The sequence below is a fragment of the Protopterus annectens genome, chromosome 4.part0 (genome assembly GCF_019279795.1).
Source record: "Protopterus annectens isolate FY-2018-M chromosome 4.part0, PAN1.0, whole genome shotgun sequence".
NCBI classification, from domain to species: domain Eukaryota; kingdom Metazoa; phylum Chordata; order Ceratodontiformes; family Protopteridae; genus Protopterus; species Protopterus annectens.
In genome coordinates, this window is record NC_056733.1 from 1,312,807,127 (window position 1) to 1,312,830,924 (window position 23,798).

Below are 23,798 nucleotides of genomic sequence, written 5' to 3' on the forward strand. Positions count from 1 at the left end.
AAGTTAAATGTTTACAGTAAGAATCCCTATTATCACAGAGATGGCACTTTTCCAATATTTGAACACTAAACCTATGGTATTACAATGAAACATTGACATGATTAACATGTTTTGCCACCAGAACATATACATATTAAAGTAGAGAAAGCCTAGCATGTGTGCTTAGCATTGTACTTCTGAAATCTATACTTACTCTGCACTACACCCATGTTAACACACTGTTGTCATTTGTCCTGTCACAGCACAGTTGCATGACTGTTCCTTGCAGATCTGAGGTTACAATCAACTCTCTAGATGAGAAGAGTTTCTGATTTCATTACTTTGTTATATTACCTTTTTACCATGAATGTGTTCCATTCTGCCATGAGCATGAATCTGACTTTGTAAGTTATTTATGCTATAACATACAGCAACTTTGTCATCGCGGGCACATAATCTTCTTACAAAATGTTAAAGTGCCTATCAAGCTTTTCTCTTAACTCAATAAAAATAACTTAAATCTTCTCAGTAAGGTGTTTATCCGTGTCACACACTCTGTAAGAGTATTTTTTCATTACCAAGAGTGCTACATAAGTAATTGAATGTGTATGATTGCTAATGAGTCACACTTCTGACACATTACCTAGCCAAAGGTCTTAATACTTGGTCTTGTTCTGCCCAGGTGTGTGTACATCATCATGTAGGTACTAACACCATGTTTACTTGCCCTTCTGTAACACCCTCCCACACTGTACAAATGATGATAACTAAGCCCTGATTTAGGGTTGCATATGACTGATGCACTAAGCGACCAGCTCATGCTTGTTTAGTCAAAGGTCATGTTTTCATTTGGATAAGTAATCACTTTCAATTGTATTTAGTTTGCTTTACTTTAGAAGTGTTATTAGTTGTAATGATCATTTTTGTAGTACTAATGGTAGTAGGAATAAGGTAGTATTACTTACTTAACACAGCTTTCTCACACACTTGTGCAGATGATGCTGAGATTGCCTTGACCCCTGACTGGATTGGATTCCTTATGTCGGATGCACATAGTGAGCAAGCAATGCATGCTTTTTGGTGAATACCTTTTTTCTTTATACTGCTGGATTGTGATTTGTCATTTGTATCTTCAGTAATTGTATTTTCTTCTGTAGTCATAAGCATACCTCTCAGCCTCTTAGTAGAAGAAATCTGAGCAAAGCCTGACAAAATGGGGGGGGGCACAAATAGGGGCAGATTTTAAGCATTGCTCTTATAAACTTAGAAAGTTGCTAGAGTAACAGAGCTTCTGTTAACATACATTTTCAGAAGGATATGAAGTCTGAAACTCATATGTACATAATTATTTATTGACTTAAATCTTCAGATCATCCCTGTGATTTGCCAGAAAACCCCAAATCTTATGTTTGAGGAACAGATAAAAAATATGAGGCAAAAATCTAGACAGTCTGTGAAAATCTGGACTGTTGAGAGATATGCTGAAATGTCTGTATACATCTACTTGATCATCTACCTGTGCAGATTGTGCTAGCATTGCCTTACACTCTGTGAGTTTGTTTGACAAGGGATTGCTTATGCTTGATGCACAGGGTGGAAACATGATACATATGCAAGTAAAGTATTTGTGTTCCATTTGAATGTATCTTATCTGGTTTTGTCTGCATTTGCTGCATATATGGGTTGTTATGACATTTCTGTATAGATAATCATAACTGGATTCTACTGAAGTACAATATATAAACATAAGTAAGAGTACCTGTTCATTACAGGTTTATCACTCACCTTTGTTACTCCTGCTACTGAGAACATCATAGCCTGTGGTTGCCTTATGTCTGATGCTCATGGTAGCCAGCCATTGCATGGGAAAGCAAAGGCTGGTTTGTTTGCATGTAACAATGTTACTGTTTGTATCTGCTTAGCTCTATTTTTTTATATGGTGAGTGTACATGCTATTCACTGTCTCATAGCTAGTGCCATGGCATATTATGCATCCCTCTGTCTGCCATGTTTTCCACATCTGCAGGTTACTCATATGACCCATCATCTGTATCTGCTGGCCCTGCATGTGGTGCTGGGAACTGCAATTCCTGTCATGGGACACTCTGCTGCAACTGCTTTTTAAGTATAAAATTATGCAAGGTGGCATAAATAGTCAGTATTTTGGTAGCGGTGATGAGTTTATATTTCAGCGCACCTCCAGATGTATCTAGATAACAGGACTATGATTTGAGCTGCCTAAATACACACTTAATGATATTTCTAGTCTGTGCATGTGCAGTGTTGTAACCTTGTTCAGTGAAGTTGTGTAGGTTTCTCACAGGAGTCATGAGCCAAAGTTCTAGTGCATATCCTGAATCCCCAATAAGTTGTCATTGTGGGAAGTCACCCCTTGAAAACCTTCGCTACAGGTCATGGGTGTGCAATACATAGGAGATGTGGAAACTGCAGTGTGATCTACACACTGATTACAGACAGGACCCGTGGTAGTGGTGCTGTGGTAGCATTGTCGCCTCACAGCAAGACGTTGTCGCATTTGATTCTCAGCTAGAGCGTCTTCTGTGTGGAGGCATGCGTGAATGGGTGTGCCTTCATTGAAGGTTGTGCGTCAGGGCTGGTAACTCGGCACGTAAAAATCCACTACCAAACAGTGGACCAGAGTTCCACTGTGGCAACCCCTATCCGGGATAAGCCGAAAGACACAACACAACAACCTTGTGCATTACATACCACCTGATAGTTGAGTGATAGCCTTTTATGTTTATGTACTTCCTTCCAAATTCAACAGGTGTGGCTTTTTTTCAATGTGGATGCAGCCTTTGTACCTCATTACCTCAGGGTAATGGGCTATGTCATAGAACTTTTGTGTGGTGGTAGCTCTCTCTTCTGGTGTTTGTGGAAACCAGATATGCTCTTCCACATGTTGCAACATTGCATTGAGGAAGTGGTGAAGTATTCTTGAGGTAGAGGCCTTTGAAACCCCACTATGCCCCTTGTAAGTGTTTGAAAAATCCCTATAGCTGTTATACATGAAGCTATATATATCTTATTTCCCCCCCTGGGATGGGTTCTCCATGTTTCCTATGAGGCCACAGTTGAGAATGGCAAATGTATACTGTTACTTGTATAGTATCCCAGTTCACCCAGTAGCGGACTAGTATTTGTATTTCATGTAATCCATAGTAGGTCAAACATGGTTTGAATGCCCTGCACTTTCGAGGTTAAGGTTTTTCAGTAGCAGCAACACTTTGCATGAGATCCTGTTGCACATTTAAATATATAATGACTGCAGCAAACCCTAACATTTTTTAAAGTTTTCCTGTGGCTGTATTCTAGCATATGTTGTAATTCAGAGCTAAAATGAGTGCAACATGTTTGCAGTCATCATTTACATTTCTGAATCACTCTGCCATGATTTTTCACTTCATTAGCATGAAACACAGATGATCATATGGTCATTGGCATATTCAGCTGCTATCCCTTGTTTTGTTACTATTTGCAAAATGTACCTGAATTGTAAACTCATTGCTGGATGCTGCTGATGTTACACACAAGCTTAGCATGCTGACCAGGCTTTCATGAATCCAGTCATAAGTGAATGGACATAGGACCCCCTGGCGCTGTGTGCCGGAGGCTGCCACCTGAATCAGTCCTATTATAATCCACCATTGGTCAGACTGGCAAGAGGAATATAGAAGAAATGAATGAGTTATAGAACAGCAAAGAAAACTAAGAAAGATATTTCTGAGTTTGCTGTATTGTATCATTTTATTAATGTTCTAGATGTAAATCCACAGTTCAAGCGATATATTTTCCTAAGATAACATTTTCAGAAAACACAACAGAAGAAAATTGTAGTTGGTAGCTCCAAGTCTGCTCCTTCATTTAAAGAGTTTATAAAAATTGCTACTGTTGCATATAAAAAAGAAATGTCTACTATTAAGATGAAAATGAGCACAATAACCAAAGAATATAAGAAACAGATAAAATGTAACTTATTAATACCTCAATCAGTTTATACTTTTTGATTGTTTAACAAATCTTAGTGACGTATATAATAAGAATTAATGTAGAAGTGTACAAATAAGTATTTTTAATTTCTTAGTGTGTTTTTGTATATACAATTTCAATAAAAATGAGAGAGAGAGAGAGAGAGACAGAGAGGACTTCTGATGATTGTCTTATAAGAAGTTCAGCAAGGCAAGTTTATTGTTTAAAGAGTTAAACACAGAGTTCAGCTATAGTTTTTTACACTGAAATATAGTATACGTTTTAAAAGGTTTGTTATTACAATTTTGAAATCATAATCCTGAGACTATAGTGTGAAAAGACCAAAATGCTGAAGACCACAATATCAAATTCCTGGACTTGTCACCTACAGATTCCATGTTTGTAATCGTTCTTGGGTCAACACCCTGCAGGACTCCTGTTAGCCCTCTTTCTTGAGTTCACATTGGTGAATTCAGTGTTTGAGATTTTTAGACATTGTGGTCTTCAGCATTTTGACCTTTTAATATTATGATCTCAGGTTTATAATTTTCAAGATTGTGGACTTCAAGACTGATACTAAATCTTAAAAAATTGGAATCCTCATAGTTTTGATCTGCATGCATTTCTGTAAGAGTAACAGGATCATAGGATTATAGGAGTTACAAGGCAACTGAGCTATGAGACCACATTCATCTTGTCAATGCCTACACATAGGCCTTGCTTGTCTTTTCAAGGAGGGCCAGGCTTGTTATACTAGGTTGAATTTGTAAATACTCATCCAATTCTCCAGCTCTTTTTTAAAGGCAGACAGTATGTTACCCCACATACTTTGGATAGGGAGTTTGTCCAGAGAATCTTCTGAGTCATCATCATCATCACTCTCCTTTTTTCCCATTTTCCTACATGGGTTCTTAGTGTTGCATCAGCTGTTGCATCTTTTTCAATTTAATGCCCTTCTCCTGTCTTCAACAGTCATGTTTGACTGTTGCAGGTCTTCTTTCACACAATCCATCCATCTCCTTGCTGGACATCCTCATTTCCTCCTGCTTTCTTCTGGTCTATCACAAATCTTCTTCACTAGATTGTCTTCTGCTGTCCTGCACATGTGCCTTAATCACCGTAATCTGTTCGTTTTGACCTTCTCTGCAATTGAACCTACTTGGGACCCTTCTCTGATGTCCACATTTCTTTGTCATCTCTGCAGTGTGTATCCTACCATCCATCTCAGACACTTCATCTCCATCACTTCTAGCTTTTTCACTTATTCTGTCTTCACTGTCTAGGTTTCTGTACCATACAGTAGTACTTGTCTCACTAGTGTTTTATGCATCATACTTTTCAGCTCCTTTGGCATTCTTCTGTCACTAACCCTGACCCTCTGTGCCAGTTAACTACAGTCCCTCTTCTTCTAGCTTTGGCCTCCTCATTCAGACTTCCCTTCTCCTCAACCACCCCTCCAAGATACTTGAAGCTGTTAACCTGTTCCACTAGTTCCCATCTATCTCAGTTCTCAGCTTTTTCTGATTTCTCCTATTATAGCTGTCTTATCTGTGCACAGTTTCATCCTGTGTGCCTTTAGCTTTGCCTTCAGTTCCTTTGTCTTTTGCTGAATTTCTTGTTCAGAGTCTGTCTGTGATGCCACAACATCTGCATACAGCAGATTTGGTGATCTGTTTCCTTCAACTTCTTTGCTAATGTAGTCCATCACCAGTATGAACAGCAGTGGGGTAACAGCTGATCCATGGGGCACACCCACTCCCACTGGAAACCTCTCTGTAAGACCAAACACTGTTTGTACTTATGTCATTGGGTCCTTGTACATGGCTTAATCTAGTTCTACCTATGTTTTTGGGATTTTGAACCATCACAAGACTGCCTAAGTCAGCTTTCCTGGGACCTTAAATTTCATGCTTGAGAAGTACTAAAGCCAAATCTCCTAGATCCTGCAGAAGCGATAGAACTTAAATGGATTTTACAGTTAGAGTCATATGTCCCTATTGGTTTAAATGAGTCTGTACCTTTATAGCCAATACTACAGGAAACAAGGTTGAGGCATTAATTTGTATTACCTTTAAGTGATAGTTAATATCAATGGATATGGATCAATGTATTGTTATACAGAGACCAGGTTTTAACATGAACTGTTACCTAGAGAAGCTACTTAGTGAAAACGCATTTGTGTTTTGCATTAAATATTTTATATTTATGAATTGTTTGTATTAAATGATCTGTATTCACCTTGGTGTGTTCAGCCATTTCTTCATTTCTTGGGACCTTGCCATAAACCTACAAGCCTAGGAATGCCCAGTTGGACTGTTTCATCATCTCTAGCTTTTTCTCAACTATCTGTCTCACTGCAAACATTGGGTAAGTTCTGCTGCTTCTTGATCTGAGTCCATATTGCTCATCTCCCATCTTAAATTCTAGCACTCTGCCCATTCATTTATCACTCATCCTCTCCAGAACTTTCATGCAGTTTGACAAGAGTTTGCTATCACTATACTGTCTAAAATTGTGAATGGCCTCTTTGCCTTTTTGCCCTGGTACTAAAATGCTTATTCTCCAGTCATATACAATACACCTTTCTCTCCATACTGCTATGAGTACCATCTGGAGCCATTTCTTCCCTAACTTACCCAATATCTTAATCATATCTAACCTCATCTGAGCCTGCTGCTTTCCCTGACTTAATTTTCCTTAGTGCTGTTCTTACTTCTTCTAGGGTGGGCTTCTCTTCTTTCACTGTAGACTGAGTGTGAGGCAGTATAGCTTCAGTTGGGCTTTCTTCATTCAGATGCTGCTGGAAGTATTCCTTTCATCTACCTTTGATGTCCTGTGGGCTGGTTTGCAGGTTGCTGCTGGCATTGCTTGTGAGGGGTATCTGATGCCTGTCTTCTTTATCTTTCTGTTTTTGTCTTGCAACATGATAGATTTTCTTTGTGCCATATACAGAGTCATTTTCCAGAAGCAGGCAGAGTGCCTCTGATTCCTTGTTTTTTGCTACTGCAACGGCTTCACTAGCCTCTTTGTTAGTCAACCAGTATTCCTTCTTAGAAAGTTCCAACTTTTCTATCTCCCACTTTTTCATGAACTCCTTCTTTCATTTCATAACATCCTGGACTTCTGCATTCCACCAGCAGCTTTTCTGTACCTTTCATATACCTTATTTCCATACCCATCTGCATATATGTTCTATAGTCCTCACACATGCTGTTTTGAGATGGTGACATTCTTCTTCAACTCCACCTATTTCCTCTTCTTCCTGATGTGCTAAAGCCCTCGGTATTTCTTTGAACTCTTTTGCTTTCTCTTCAGTCAATTTCCAGATGTTCAGCTTAGTCTCTCTTGATCTTAGAGCATTCTCTGACCAGTGCTTGCAGCTGATTGCGTCAACCAGTGGTTTATGCTGTGGGTCATCTATTTCAGAGGGGTGACTTTGTAATCTCTGATTCTACCTTAATGCCCTTTCTTACTAGGAAGAAGTCTACCTGAGTTGTATGTTGGCCACTCTTGTATGTGATCTTTTGACTATCTCTTTTGCCATGTTTTAGCCACCATCAAGCCATTTACCAGACAGAAGTCTAGAATGCCCTTTCCTTCTTTATTACTGTTAACCCACTCATATGGACTAAGGCAGTCCTCATATCCTGTTTCATCTGTCTCAATATGTGTATTGAGGTTCCCCGTGATCAACACCAATTCATTTTTTCCTGCTTTATCCAGTAGGCTCTGCAATTGGTGCCTGAATGCACTTTTTTCCTCTCTATTACAACCCTACTTTGGGGCATAGGCTAAGATTATATATAGTGCCTTATCCTTACATTGGAGTCTGATTGCCATGAGTCTGTCACTAATTCTGATTACATTCTTCATTGTCATCTGTAACCTCTTTCTCACTATAATTCCCACACAATTTCTAGTCTGTCTGAGTAGAAGACATTTAATCTCTTCCGTCTTGTCTCCTGGATACACAAGATGTCCAGCCTCCTGCTTACCATTATGTCATCCATTTCCAAACTGCATCCTGTCAGTGAACCTATATTGACTGTAGCAATTCTTAGTTCATGTTTGGCAGGTTGATTTGTTTATGTCCAGCTTTTGCTCAACAGAGCTATCTCAGGTAACTCAGACCTGGCAACTGGATACTGGCCAGCCAGTAGCTTATTGACCCAGGAGTGCTGAGCTTTATGACAGTCACACTCTGGTTAATAGGGGCACATAGAGCCCTCCCACTGTTAGCATGGGAACCTGGCGTAAGTCAAAGTAGGCCTGGTCCTCATCCCACTTATCACCGGCAAATACCCTTGCCTATTTTTGGTAACATTAGTTAATGCAACCAAATCACTTAATCTTATTTCATTATTGGAGTAAATTAGGTGTTTGGCCCTAATGTTAGCTGGACTGTCTGCTTTATCAAGGTATAAGTATTCTTGGATTACTACTGGATCCCATGTAGCCCTATAAGCAAAGTACAACTCGCTCTTAAGGAATCTATATGAAACAGATTAGAGAGACAAAGCCTCCTGTCTCTCCTGGTAATTAAAGTATTTAAGCCTCCTGGGGTTTCTCCATTTGTGTGATATGCTTAGTAAGGTAAGACAGCTGTTCAAGCATGCACCCAGGTCTCTCACAACATTTTCATTTTAAAGTGATTTGTCATCTATGCTGTAAGTAGGAACTAGGAGATGCTAACTAAATGCTACAATGTTGCACTTTTGGCATTCAGCTTGAGCCTATTTTTAGTACACTAGCTATTGAAACATACAAGTTCCTGCCATAGTGCATGTATGCCAGACTGGGACTGCATTACGACTCCTAGTTTACAATCATCACCAGACTTTGTTTACCAGAGACCCTCATTTTATAATTGGAGAACAAAGTAAATAACTAACAGCAGAGGCGCCAGAACTAATTGTTGTGGGATTCCACTGGTCACCTTCATGTTCTCAGAGGATGTTCTTCCCACTCTAACAGGGTGAGTCCTATCCCTAAGCAGTTTGCTATCCATTTAACCACATATGGGTCAATTTGGCATTCATTTAATTTGTTCATTATATCTGCATGTGGTATTGTATCAAATCCTTTGGCAAGGACAAGGTATACTGTATGTCCAGCTTGTCCACAGTCAACAGCCTGCATAATCCTCTCTGAGGCATTTACAGGATTCATTAGATAGGATCTACACTTGACAAAGCCAAACTGCTCAGGGCCAAGTCTGAAACAGTTTAGATTTCTGAGTGATGGTGAAGAGCAAAAATAATAAAGCTGACATGGACTTGTACTCTTCCCAGGTGAGATAATCTGGGTCATGCACAGTACCCTCTTCTACAAGAGTGTAACACATGAGGATGGGTAGAAGGAACAGGTGAAAAACTATATTTCTGTACAAGAGAAGTGGTCTGGAAATAGTACGCCATCATTTCTAAATAAGGTCACTGGTATTCAACATGTTGCCAGATCTTTAACCTCCTAGAACTTCCAACTTTTCTTAATATTTCTAATTTGCCTTAAATACTATGTAAGACTTCTGAAATGCATTGCTTGTCATTTACCCTGAGCCTCTAGGGTTAGTCAGCATTAGCTGAAAAGCTATCCTCTATACTGTCTTTGCAGAATTGCCCTTCCTGTTTTAGAAGCTTATTGTCTTTTTTACTCTTGTTCTATGCACTCATAAAATCTTTTGAAGTAAGAAGATTGTGCCTTCTGTATATAACTGCTGGCATGATATTTGTTTTATTCACTGGGCAAAGGTTGAATATACAATAGTTTCTATATCAAAGGCATACCTCTCAACTGTCCAGATTTTTGCAGAATGTCTAGATTTTTGCCTCTTTTTTTTGGTCTGTTTCTCAAAAAAAAAAAAAAAGTAGTTTTCTGGCAAATGACTAAGGGCTGAAGGCACTAAAAAGCATCAGATATTTGAATTTCAGACTTCATATCATTCAGAAGATAACATGCTAATGCAAATCAACTTTCTAAGTCTGCAAGAGCAATATTTAAAACTTGACCCTGATTTTGGGCCTTTGCCCCAATTATTTTTGGCTTTGTCCAGATTTATTGTGCTGAGAGGTTGAGAAGTATGACAAAAATAGAAGAAATAGTCATAAAGAAAACATTATTATTTTGTAAAAAATGTTCATTATCATTTTTAGTAGCTTGTTAAACGAAGTTAAATAGGTTATCGCAAATAAAAGATGGCAGTATTGAAGATTTCAGTCTTAGAGAAGGTGAGAAGTTTGTGGACCTGTCAGTTATATGCCTTAGGAGTACACATAGGCAGAATAATTTTAGATTAGACTTCCTGTGATAAGCTTTTCTGGAGTATTCCTTGTCAGCTTAAGAATTAATTTTTTGCATCTTTTTTTTTTTTTTGCATTCTGCTGAAAGTAATTACAACAGCTGTTTAGGTCATACTTTCACTAATCATGCTGTGGTCAATGTTTATGTATCATTTCAAGATAGTGCCAAACCACAGTGTCTGAAGGTTAAGTATGTTTTGATATTGTTAGCTGTTAAGAATCTGTTTTTTCTCACAAGAACTACATGACTTTGTCTGCATGACTGCTTAGGCTCTGATTTGTTTTTGTTTAGTTTAATGGCACATCATTGCATAGTATTGATCTTTAAATAAGTTAAAATCAAGTGAGATGCTGATTTTTTTTTTTTTTTTTTTTTTGCAGTAGGTGCATGCCATGGCTTGTGCCAGGTAATGTTAAGCAGATGTGTTGCAGCAGGGAAACACAATCTGTTTGTTTACATGGATAAATTAGACAGTAAAGTGAAAACTATCTGTAATCCATTCGACAGCTTCATAAATACAATTTCTGTTGTAAACTGTTGAACACAAATAACATAAATCATGCAAAATACTTAATGTGAAACAATAACAATCCAACAAGGCAGCAGGCTTTGAGAATGCTGTGATGTTTAGTGTAATAATTATATGTCTGAGCTAATATCTAGCTCCTCAGATCATAATCCATGCAGCATATGGCTCTGGTTTTCTGATGTGGCTCTGTGTTAGCGGAATCATCAGTGATTATATTCTACTCAACTCCATGTGTAAGGAAGGATGTGACTGGATCTTAAACTATCAAATAAGATAATGCACACATTGGCAGAACTTTATCATCTTAAAGTATGTTGGTTTCTTTAGGATCTTCATACTGTTTAACTGCATGGTCATAATTCTGGTATTCAGTCTGGCCATGTTCTGTTTTATAACTTTATCTTTAGGACAGCAGTGGGTTATATTATTTCTTAAACACTGATGAGATTTTTTAATGATAATTAATTCTGAGTGATTTCTGGATGGCTATATAGCATAATGGTTATCATAAATAGTAATGCCTAAGCTATCTATACCCTATTATCTGGGTCAATGACTACATCAATATTACAGGCCCCTATCTAAAAACAATGCTGTGTTTGTTTATCGACTCATATTCACTAAACAATGACTAGAAAAGAGAAAACACATTTCAGATTATTGTTATCATATAAAAAGTCTAGCATCCTAATGAACCTGCTTGGTGGTGTAATCCATGCACCTAATCCATGCAATTCATTCTGAGACAAGTATTTATTGCCATTCCTTTGAGTTCTTTTCAGCATGTGGCAGGTATGTCAAGATTAATCCTTTTACCATGTGAAATCATGGCAGAATTACTCCTCCATCATGGCTCTACCTCCATATCTGCATCTGATGAGGATGGCTCAGTAATTCTTTTGAGTAATGCTATCATCGGAAGTCATAGGCATTAGTAGCTATACTTGGAGCTTTGGCAGATTATTCTTAAAAAACTACAAGATGTTTTCATTTATATTCCAGTCATCTAGGCAGCAATCACAAAAGCAGAATTTAAATCTTTGTCCTGTTTCAGCAGTATGTGGTAACAGGCACTGGAAGATGATGCTGTATAGTCAGAGGTTTGAGGATAAATTAACTCTTTCTAAATGGCTAACTGACTGTATCACATATGTTTATGAGGCCTCTGATCAAACATTTATTATCAAAAACCAAAGGACATTCCACCAGAGTGCCTGGTCTGGAGTATTCTCCTTCTGCTGTTGCATTATTATTTTCATATTCTACAGTGAATGTGAACATGTAGTTTCCATAGCTAGTAGAGTCTCTGTTGAAGAAACTGTTGCTTGAAAGAAATAAGATGTAAGTCTTAAACAACAGACAAGCTATTTCTTCCATATTATTGTCTTGAATCTGTAAGATATGTTTTTGCTGACACTGGATAAATTTAATTCAATTTTCATAGTTAAGGTATTCTATGCTCATGTCTCTTATCTTTTCTGCTATTATATAATTATAATTTGTGGCTCTGTTCAGTGGTCATTTAAAACAGAAATTATAACACAGGCAAAGCACTTAAGATTCCTTTATAGTTCTGATCTTTTGCAGGCTGGATCCAGGTCACACATGGCTGGTAGTGACATATTAAAAATCTGACTCTGGTATTTACTGACATTATCTTACAGTGTATACAAAGGGATATTGTAGCTGAAATGAGCACAGAACTAACAAAGCATAGTCTGAAAACATCAGCACTTGTCCTAAATAACCAAGAATGTAGTCATTCATGGAAAACCTAGTCTAATTATTTGTTTTATTTTATTTGTATTTGTTTTCTAGGGTAGAGGACTGATCTCCATGTACCTTTCTTGTACTCAGCCTGGGAGCAGTGTTTGCTTAAGTGACTTGCTCAGTCACACGATTAGGCAATGAAGGCTGAGGGAATCAAACCTTGCAACACTGGACCACAGGAAACAGCTTGTTAGCAGTGCTTCAATTCTCTAAGCCAACTGTCATACAAAGATAACTAAGATAACTAAAACAACTGTCAAATAAAAAAAGCTAATTAGGAGGAACATGTACCATAACATGATACATACAACATCTTTTGTGATATCCACATATATTTGTCTGCCTTTTTGTTAAAGACTGCACCAAAGGTGTACGATTAAGAATACAGAAAAGCAGTCTGCTTTTGGTCTCTTGCAAGTCATCTTCACCTTCAATGATCTTGGATATGCACATTGTCTCAGAGCTGTTTGGCTTACACCTATGTGTCAGTTCAAAACTTTTTCTGACATAGTTTGATAACTGGTTCCAGGAATCTAACTTTATTTGCCAAACTTCTTCTGACTTTTAACACAGTATCACAAAAAAAAAGTAAGATTGAGTGGTGTGTTTGGAGCCATGGTGGTGTAACAACTCTGAGTTATACAAAAAGTGGAAAGGGGTGAATTAACTGTTCTTTTGTTTGAAGTGGAGGTCTGTTAGAATCAAACTGATCAATAACCACATCATTCTTTAACCCTTAAACACTCCTTTTACCACCAGCTCTTGTGACAACTCTGTAAATGATTATCCACAGGCATGTTTGGTATTTTTCACCCCAAAAATAAGGCACTTAGTCATGTCCCTCCTAATTGTGTAAGTTCAATTATTTGCCCCCCTTTTCCTCTGTTTTTAATTTTGTTCAGTTTACAATGTATGCGACTGCTATATGAGGTGTTTTGTTAAAAGCAGTCATGCATTGCACACTTTTCATCTTTTTGTTCTACTTGTTAACGGGGTGATGTGGTTATGTTGCAGGGTAGCACTCTGCCTCCCTTTCTGTAAGCCATCATTATCAATAAAAGCTGTTACTGTTTCTTGCAGTAAAGAATCTAATACTATTATATAATTGCTTTTATAGGGAAGCAGTAGGTGCCACTCAGTTCCCATAACTTTTGATCATAATGTGTATTAATATTACAACTTTAGGCTTCTGCTCCTGCTTTTCTACCTGCTGCTGGGTACATTTTAAGCTGAGCTTACTCCCTGACTTTGTAGTATGGATCTCATCATTCCAGAACTTATTTCTGCCATCCATCCTTGACTTATTTTATTTACTTATTTATGTTTTGAAAGTCCTCCTTTGCATTTTCTTCTCTAAAGGAACACTAGCTCTATTGTTGCATGGTTCTACTTCTTTGGAAGACATTCAGATGCTTTACCGATTATCAGGTGCTGTCCCTCAGCCATGCCATGATCTGTCTCCTGGTTCTTCTGTCTATTCAGTCTTACAGGTTTATGTCTTATTGAAGCACTTCTGGTGCTGCATTATACAATGACAGGTTATTCCAACATATTCCTGTACTTCCCGTGTTATCAGCTTTGCTTCAGGACAATTTTTATGCATATTTTCAAAGTTTATAAGCTGAGGACTGTTTGGACTCCTTGTTCAAACTCCTAAAGAATTTCTTAGAGTAAGAACTGTGTTATATAGATAGTCTTGTTATGGCCACAGATTACTTTATTCTGGTTCCCTTACAGCATAAGGAAAATAGTTACTTTGCTGATGTTGAAACATTATTTACTTAGATAATGATGGATATAAGTCAGGGTTTGTGCCTTAGGCACAGTTCATTAACTAGTGTTGTACTGATTTATTATATTTATGTGTAAAGCACTTAAGCTGTTTGATCCCCCACTTCAGGTTTTGAAAGAGCAATAAAAATATTCACAAACCTCCAATGAGGCCAATTATTTTTTCTGCTGGGTCAAAAGTGGAACAATTGGCGATTTTTGTAGACAGAAAGTTAACATTCTTTTTGGTTGATTTCCCACATATAAGGACTCATGGGACTTTTTGACTAAAGTGGCCGAGAGTTCTTATGACTATCAGATTTAGTTCTTTGCTATTGATGTAAAGGATTTCTTTCTTGTGATTCCACATGACAAAGGTCTACAATGGCTACATGATGCTCTTTTATCAAAAAAAGATTAGAAGCACCAAGATCTTTTGTTAATTAACAGTGCATGGAGCTGGTTTTAAAGAACAGGGTTGTTTATTTTGAGGGAGAGTATTTTCAGAAAGTTAATGGGGTGGCAATGGGGGCAGCTGCCACCCCTGTTTTTGCAAATATTGTAATGCTTATGTGGGAAACAAACTTATTTAACAGTCCCTTTTGGTCTTTTATACATTTATATTTGCATTTTAGATGATATTTTTGTTTTGTAATGGATCTACTAATATGTTTCAGGAATTGCTTTGTGTATTTAAATAATATAATAGATTTTTTTTTTACGTTTCCATGTGAAAAAAAAATTTTTTGGTATTAATTATTTGGATGTTTTAATTTTTAAGAACAATGAGTGTATTCAATTTGAGTCAAGTATTTTCAGAGAAGAGACCTTTTCAAACAGTTATTTACGTTTTATAGTGCTTACCCTATGTATGTGGAAAAAGAAGAACTTGGTAAGAGGACAGTTTATTTAAATAAGTCGGTTAATTTCTGATGGCATGAACTATTTAAATGAGTTGGACAAATTGAAACAAATATTCTTGAAAAGAGGCTATCCAAGGGAGTTACTGGATGCAATTGGTTTCAAAGTAATGAATAATTGTGAGACTAAATTTGCCCTGTTACTTTCAAAAGTGGCGGTGGATGTTAAAACAACTAAAGGCAGTAAGACTGCTGATTATATTAGATCCATGTTAGTGTCTATTAATTCACAAACCCAAAAAAATCAAAAGACTTATGAGTAAAAATTGACAGGGTACACTTGCCACCACTGGACTAATAGAAAAATTAGGACTTTGATCCAACTGTGTTTTTCAAAAAGGGCAAAAACTTGAAGAACTTGTTTGAAAAATGGAATAATGGTGACATTTTTATAAATATGTCAAATGAAAGAGGTATGAAAAAAATGTGGGAGTTGTCCCCAGTATATATTTATATTGGACACTGTGAATGGCACAGTGGTGAATTATCCTAGGGCAAGTCCTGACACTGGTAAGTACACTTGTGCAACTAAGTGTGTGGTGTAATTAGCAGTATGTACAGCCTGGCAAGTATTTTACAAGGATAAGACTGAGTGAATGCTTCATAAGCATATTTATGAGCATCTATATGCCATCAGAAGGGTACGTTACATAATGCACTTTGAGGGGGCTGTCATGCCTCCACCTTCCTCAAGACCAATGAGCAAATCTTGTAATTTAAGTGAGGGAAAACTAGACACCAGGATTAAATCCTTTCAACGTGCCTTACAGGCATCTAGAAATAACAAGACAAGGTTTTACAGCATGAAAAATGTAGGATGGGGGAACACAAGATACCAGGGATACTCTGTATAGAGTGTGTCAGAAAAATATGTATCATCTGTTAGAAAGACATATATGCAGACATATATAAGCTGTGTGGTCAGGCATATATAAATGTGCTCAAATCTATATGAAGAGCAAAGGTTGAAAAATAGTATGATATGTAATGCATTTAATTCTGTTTTACTAGAATAATAGTAGAAATAAACTCGCATATTATTGCTTGAAGCATAAGCTGCAGTGTGATTAGAAACTTGGCCTTGGCAGCTCGGCTGGCTCATTTCTGTCAGTGAAAGATTATTTTGCAAAGTTAGAAAATAATGAATCTGTGCGCATGTGTATCTTTTCCTGCTTCCACCAGAAGAACGGCCTTGTGCACTATCAGAGATAATGTCCAGCTGGTGAACAAGAAAGAGACAAAGGGAAGTATTAAAGAAGACATGCACCCATTGTATTCAACTAATCTAAGAGCCTTGAATTGGCTACATCCTCGGAAGGACATTGTGACCGACCAGGTGCTTGCAAGGCTGTAATATTCTCATGGGAAAAGATTTTTAAAAACACCATCTCAGCACTTTTCATAAGTTACTATGATGTAAAGACCCTGTCACTGACCACGTCAGTGAGGTGGGCAAAAGCTGATAGTAAAACCTATAAAATGTAATATGTTTCACTAATAAAACTAGACAAAATTCTGTACAAGTTTGTGTATGGTTTTTTGCCTCCTAATGTACATTAGAGTAGTTGTAAATTAGATACTTGAGTCTCCTGCATTACTGTTTGTTATTGACTGACATTGTTTTTAAATGCCAGATGATTTTTACAGTCTGACTTTAACAAATTTATTTAACATTTTGGTCCTTCGAGCCGGAATTCCCTTGGTAAGCTGCAGGTCACAGAGTGCATGAGTGGTGATAAATCTGCGCAGGAGAAGCTGCCAAAACAAAATGGTTCTTCTTAAAGTGAAAAGACCTCCGACTGAATTGTTGTGTGTAAAGAGGCTGTCCACTTTCTGATCTGTGGCTGAAAAGCGGAAGACTGGGCCCCAAGGAAAAAAACAGTCAAAGCAGGAGGCTCAGGTAAGAAGAATTTCCCTCTTTGTCTTTGTTTTAGATCAGGACCAGGTTACACTGTGCTATTGCTAAGGTTTGTGATAGCAGGGAGAGAGTCAAGTATTGTATCTTGAGTCATAGATCAGGGAATAACAAAGCAAAGTAAACAGTCATTCTAAACACTACTGTGGATATGGGGAAATAAGATACCACGTGGTACAAGAGAAGGGTTACGTAACAGTCTTTTAAGACATGGGAAATCAGTGCACTAAGAGATCACGAGATCCGCCTAACGGATAATGTGAAGCATATGCAATTACAGTAAGCAGATAATGTGAGATATTTTGCAAAATGTGTTAACAACTATAAATTTGATAGTAAACTAGATAAACTTTCACTAGTTAAACTCCTTAAACAAGCTTTAATCTGATGCAGGCGTCAGGCAAAGAAAACAGCACCAACTAGGCATACCTCAAGCACATAGGTGGATTGAGGAAGCAAATTGTAAAAAACAGAAGCTTAAAAATTCTGAAACATTTTTAGACAACAGAGTGAAAGGTCTAACAGACAGAATCTCTGAAAAATGAAAACTTAGAGCAGACTGGACTTGCATTAACTAATGCATACAACAGGAAAATGAGACAGTAGATGGATATTATGCTAGATTATTAAAATGCTTAAAACAACAATTAAAAAAATACATTTTTAAAAGGTTGCATTGCCTCTGTTAGTAGTTTTATTACAAGGCATATGATAAATCACTGAACAAGCAGGCTGCAAGCCTTACTTAAGTATGCTAGACGTACTGAAAGACACTTTAATAGTAAAAAAAAAAAAAGGCACAAGTCTTCACTGCTGAAGACGGAGCTAAAGTATTTGTATTACAGTCAGGTAAAAAGGGCATCTAGCTAGGGACTATAAACAAAATAAAAAAGCAATGACAGAAAATAAAGGGGATGTGGACTGACTATATGATAGTGATAATAACCAAAAATCATCAGGAAAGGTTAATAAACAAAAAGAAAATGTAAATGTAGTAGAGGGAATAGAGGAAGTACAAACAGATGTAGAGGATAAAAATAAAAATAAAATTTTAGATTTAGCATTGTTGAGCCTGGAGCTCTACCTAGCAAATACAAAACCAGAAGTAACACTTCTGGTGGAGGGAAGAAAGGTCAAATTCCTGTGTGACTCAGGAGCGTCACGGACTTTGATACACCCCTCCAAGTTACCAAAACATTCTGAATCACCTGATTATATATTAGTAAAAGCAGCAAATGGACAGCTATACAGGGAACCACTTTCCCATAATATAGCAATAACTGACCCTGTTTCAGGTATGACTCAGAAAAGTAAAATTGTAGTTTCTGCAAAAATATCCAGTAAACTTACTGGAAAGAGACCTTGTGCAGATATTTGGCATAGCAGTAGTTCCTACCATGCAGGGTATGGAAGCACAAAGACAAATGGATGCTCTTGTGGTGTGATCAGAGGGTAAAGCCTATTATTGGTACAGCCAGGACCTAGTTATGATTGGTCCAGGGGCAGTAACCAAAAACTGATAAACGTAGCCATCAGTAAGGTACCCTCCCTTGACACTGATCAGCAGCACTTGTTACATTGTACTCCATACTACTGTAGCACACCAGGACCTGATAAGGAATATAAGTAAGAATCCTGCTGACAAATTAATATTACAAACTTTATGCTGGAATACTGAGGGAAACAGTGTAGTAAGCTGTTCATTACCTCAGGAGTTCATGAAATTGTATAAGTCCAATAGACTGCCACATGTCAGCTTGACAAAAAACAAAAGTGTTAAATGGGCAGACTTAGGAAAAAAAAAGGTAACAAAATGAAAAAACAGACTGATTTAGAAATGTCAGGACAAGGGATATAAAAACAAAACTGAATTGGTTGACACAGACACATACAGCTGTACACTTGCAATCTAGTAAGGACAGCTGATTAGCATTTTTATTAAAAAGAAAAGAGGCCTTGTGTAAAATTCCAACAACTCTGTGGTCAACAGGCAAGTTAAATGTAGGGCTTATTCAAGCAGCAGGACCAGTTACAATTACCCCAAAGTCAGCTTTTAGACCACAGAAAAGACAATACATTTTAAAAAAAGAATGCAAAAGTAAAAATTAAGCCTATAATAAGCAGCATTACTCAAAAAAGGAGTACTGGTAGAATCTCCTGATTCACCATGTGATACACCCCTATTTCCTGTTAAAAAAACAAATGGGGAATGGCAGATGGTACAAGATTTATAAGCTGTAAATAATGCAGTAATACCTAGAGCACCCACGGTGCCAGACCCACATACCTTGTTAAATGATTTAAAGCCACAACAGAAGTATTTTACTGTGGTAAATATAAGCAATGCTTTCTTTTCAATACCTGTACATCCTAATAGTCAATATTGGTTTACATTTACATTTCAGGGTAAAAGGTATACATATACTCGACTACCACAGGGATATTGTGAGAGCCCAATAATATTTGCACAAAAAATGGCTAGCAACCTGGCAGGGTCTACCCCACCAAAAAGTAGTCAAATTTTACTTTATGTAAATGACATCTTGCTAGCAGCACCCAGCAGCAGTGCAGGGTGAATACAGTAGCATTGTTAAAATTTTTATTAATACAAGGACACAAAGTAAACAAAAGTAAGTTACAAACTTTGGGAAAAAAACACAGGTTAGATACCTGGGATATGTGATATTCAATAAAGGTAAAATACTAAATAGTGGGAAAGAGAAAAAAAAAAAAAAAAAACAGCAATTTTGCAAGCACCCAAACCAACAACTAAAAAAGAAATAATGTCTTTCTTAGGTACAACTAATTTTTGTTAAAGCTGGGTACCAAATTATTTTACAATGGAAAACAAAAGCAGAAATGGCTTTCTGCAGGTTAAAGCAGTTAATAGCTTCTTCATTAGTTTTAAAACTTCCAAGTTATCACAAACGTTTTTTTTTTTTTAGACCATAAATTGTAAGCAATGGTACATGACATCAGTATTAAAGCAACAACATGGGGATAAGCAATGCCCCATAAGCTTACTATTCATCACAGTTAGACCCAGTGGTGCAACCTTTGCCTCACTGTGTACAAGCAGTAGTTGCAGCAGCAATGGCAGTGCAGGCTTCAGCCTCAGTGGTGTTATTCCACCCTCTCACATTGAGAATGCCTCATGCTGCTACAAGAAAAAGTTGCATACCTTTCTCCTGCTAGACATCTTTCATGTATGACCATACTGCTGAGTCAACCTCATATAAACAGTTAGCTTTACCTAGACAAGATCTTACAAATATGCCCTTGGATGATGCTGAGGTGACATATTACGTGAATGGCTCATGCAGAAGGGGTCCTACAGGAAAAAATCTGGTGGGGTATGCAGTAGTTACAGACACTAAAAATCTAGAAGCACAAACTTTGCCACACAACTTGTATGCTCAAGCAGCAAAACTGGTAGTTTTGACAGGAGCATGTATTTTAGTAAAAGGCAAAAAAAGTAAACATATATACTGATAATCAGTATGCTTTTTCTACAGTGCATGTGTTTGCACAACAATAAAAATAGAGGGATGATTACATCCAGTGAAAACCTATTAATCATGCAATTTATTTTGGAGCTATTAGAATCTATTCAGTTGCCTACCAAAGTAGCTATTTGTAAATGTGTAGCTCATACAAAACAACAGGATAAGATTTCAAAAGGTAATGCACGAGCTGATGCAGCTGCAAAGCAAGCAGCCTCAGACTCAAAAACTTTATTTTTAAATGAAAAATTACAACCCTTTGAGATTTTAGATTTAGACATGTTAAAAACAATGCAAATGCTTACTACAAAAGCAAAAAAAACAAAACTGGGTAAAACAAGGTGCAATTTTGAAAATGGACTGTACATTTCCAAAAAAAAAACAATATTGCCGTCTAATTTATTTAAATATGCAGCTTTGTTGAGCCATGGGCAGAGCCATGTCTCAACAGGGGGGATGGTACAGTTAGTAAATAAAATATTCCAAACATATGGATACATAAATTATACAATAAAATTTTGTGCAGCTTGTCATACTTGTAACAAGCACCATGCACAAGGAGCATTTAAAACAAGCAAGGAGTTTCCTACACCACCATATCCATTCCATACTATTTGTATGGACTTCATAGAGTTGAATAAATGTGAAGGAAAGAAATACTGTTTAGTGATCATAGATATGTTTTCAAAATGGGTAGAAGCTTTTCCAACCAGGAATCCGGATGCAGCAACAGTGGCAAAGGCCCTAGTAAAGGAAATAATTCCTAGATTTGGCATACCGGAAAGAATCTATAGTGGCAATGGGACACATTTTGTCAATCAGACAATTCAACAACTTGGGAGATTTTTTGGGATTTCCTTAAGGAATCACTGTGCTTACCACCCACAGTCAGCAGGACTGGTGGAGAGGTACAATGGGATTTTAAAAAAAAAACAAGTTAAGGAAGTTAATGAGTGAGACTCAGAAGAATTGGATTTGCTGTTTACCTCTAGCATTGCTGAGCATGAAAACAGTAACAAATGTAAAGGGTTTGATCCCCTTTGAAGTAGTATTTGGAAGGGCATATTATGTGCCTCAGTAAAAAGCTCTCATGCCTGCAGAGCTGGAGGCTGACAGTTCACTAGCTAATTATATAAAGAAACTGTTAATAAATAAATCTGTTTTGCAGTTTAACTCTTTTTCAGACAAAAGAACTTTCAGCTGAATAAGAACTTTGTGACTGATACACAAGGGCAAAATGGCCAAAAGTAAAGCAAACAAAAAGCAGAGCAACCCAAGAACTATTGCATAATTATTTTCTTTGGCAGTGCATTTATTGACTAAATATGACAATTTTTCTCTTATTGTGGTTTTTCTCTGCACTCAACCACACGAGTAAAAGTGAGAAGACGTGATAAACTGTTTATAAACTGGCATCCAAACTTTAACACATACCTGGCCATGAAGCAAGTGTATACAGAAACTATGCACATTTCAAATTGCTGAGTTTGTACAGCTATACCAACAACATATAAGAGACTGTTAATGTCCACTGTCCCTCTGGGAATAAAATGAGACTTGGGAAAGTTTTTTATACAGAAACTGTGAGATCACAGGACAAAATTGCTTTATTTTTACCTGTCACACAAAAAGGAGTTGTATGTTTCTACAAAGTAATACCCTCCAGGTGGGCTGGAGTAATGGTAATATAACAATGTCTTATAAATGTTACATTAAAGTCAAAAGTGGGGGTACTGTTTGTGATACTAACCATGATTCATATCTGAGTTCAATGAAAACTACATTAAATGCAGTATGTGACAATCCAGTCTTAACTAAGCAATTGTCTATTAAGAATAGAAAAATGTTTCATGCAGGGATAACACGTATTAGTACCAAAGTAATGATTTTATTTGTGGGAAAAAGGCATATAAATGGTTACCTGAAAATTGGTCCGGCAGTTGTTTTTTGGGTTATCTGGTTTCAGCAATAAGACATACTGCAGAATTACCTTTGGGTAAGATACGAAACGTAAGGAAAACAGCTCGAAAATCTGAAGGTCCAGTAAAAAAAACCTGTAAATCCAGTTGGTAAAATCGAAGCTGGTTGAAAAGGCCATAATTCAGTGAAAGACAAAAGTAAATTGACTCATATGAACTTGGGCAACAGTGTTATATCCAGGGCAGGAATACCACCAGCCTATGGAGCAGTCAAATCGATCTGGGAGCTAAGGAAGCTGTCAAGAAGTCATGAGCAATGCAACTTTTTCCACCCTAGAATTGGTGACTAATGAACTGAATGCAATAAAAACTGTTGTGCTACAAAATCGAATGGCTCTTTACTTCACCCTAGCGGCAAGAGGTGGTACACGAAGAAAAATGCTGTGCGTACATTCCAGACAACCAACATGAAATCAATGACCACCTAGAGGTAATTCAGCAAGTATCAGCAATGACTAAACCAGGCCCAAACCCACTGACGGACTTTTTCCAGAATCTGTTTGGGGGGGTGGGGTTCCATCCTATTAAACATTTAATTGCTATTTGTGTGGGTATACTCCTAATAGGAGCATGTGTTTACTGTGAAATTCCCTGCATGAAAAGATTAATCAAAAATTTGTTGATATATCTGTTACTAAAACTTTTTACCAAAGTGTTAAAATTAAAAGATTAATTTCAAATGATGCTTTTTCTGAAATATAAAACCAATGACTAGCTTAGCTGAAAGTCCTCAAAGGGAAAAAGCTAAAAAATGAAATAATATTGTTCATGTTTCTAATAGAATAAAATGCATTAACAGGAGGGAGAATGTCAGAAAAATATGTATCAACTGTTAGAAAGACATATATGCAGACATATATAAGCTGTGTGGTCAGGCATATATAAATGTGCTCAAATCTATATGAAGAGCAAAGGTTGAAAAATAGTATGATATGTAATGCATTTAATTCTGTTTTACTAGAATAATAGTAGAAATAAACTCGCATATTATTGCTTGAAGCATAAGCTGCAGTGTGATTAGAAACTTGGCCTTGGCAGCTCGGCTGGCTCATTTCTGTCAGTGAAAGATTATTTTGCAAAGTTAGAAAATAATGAATCTGTGCATGTGTATCTTTTCCTGCTTCCACCAGAAGAACGGCCTTG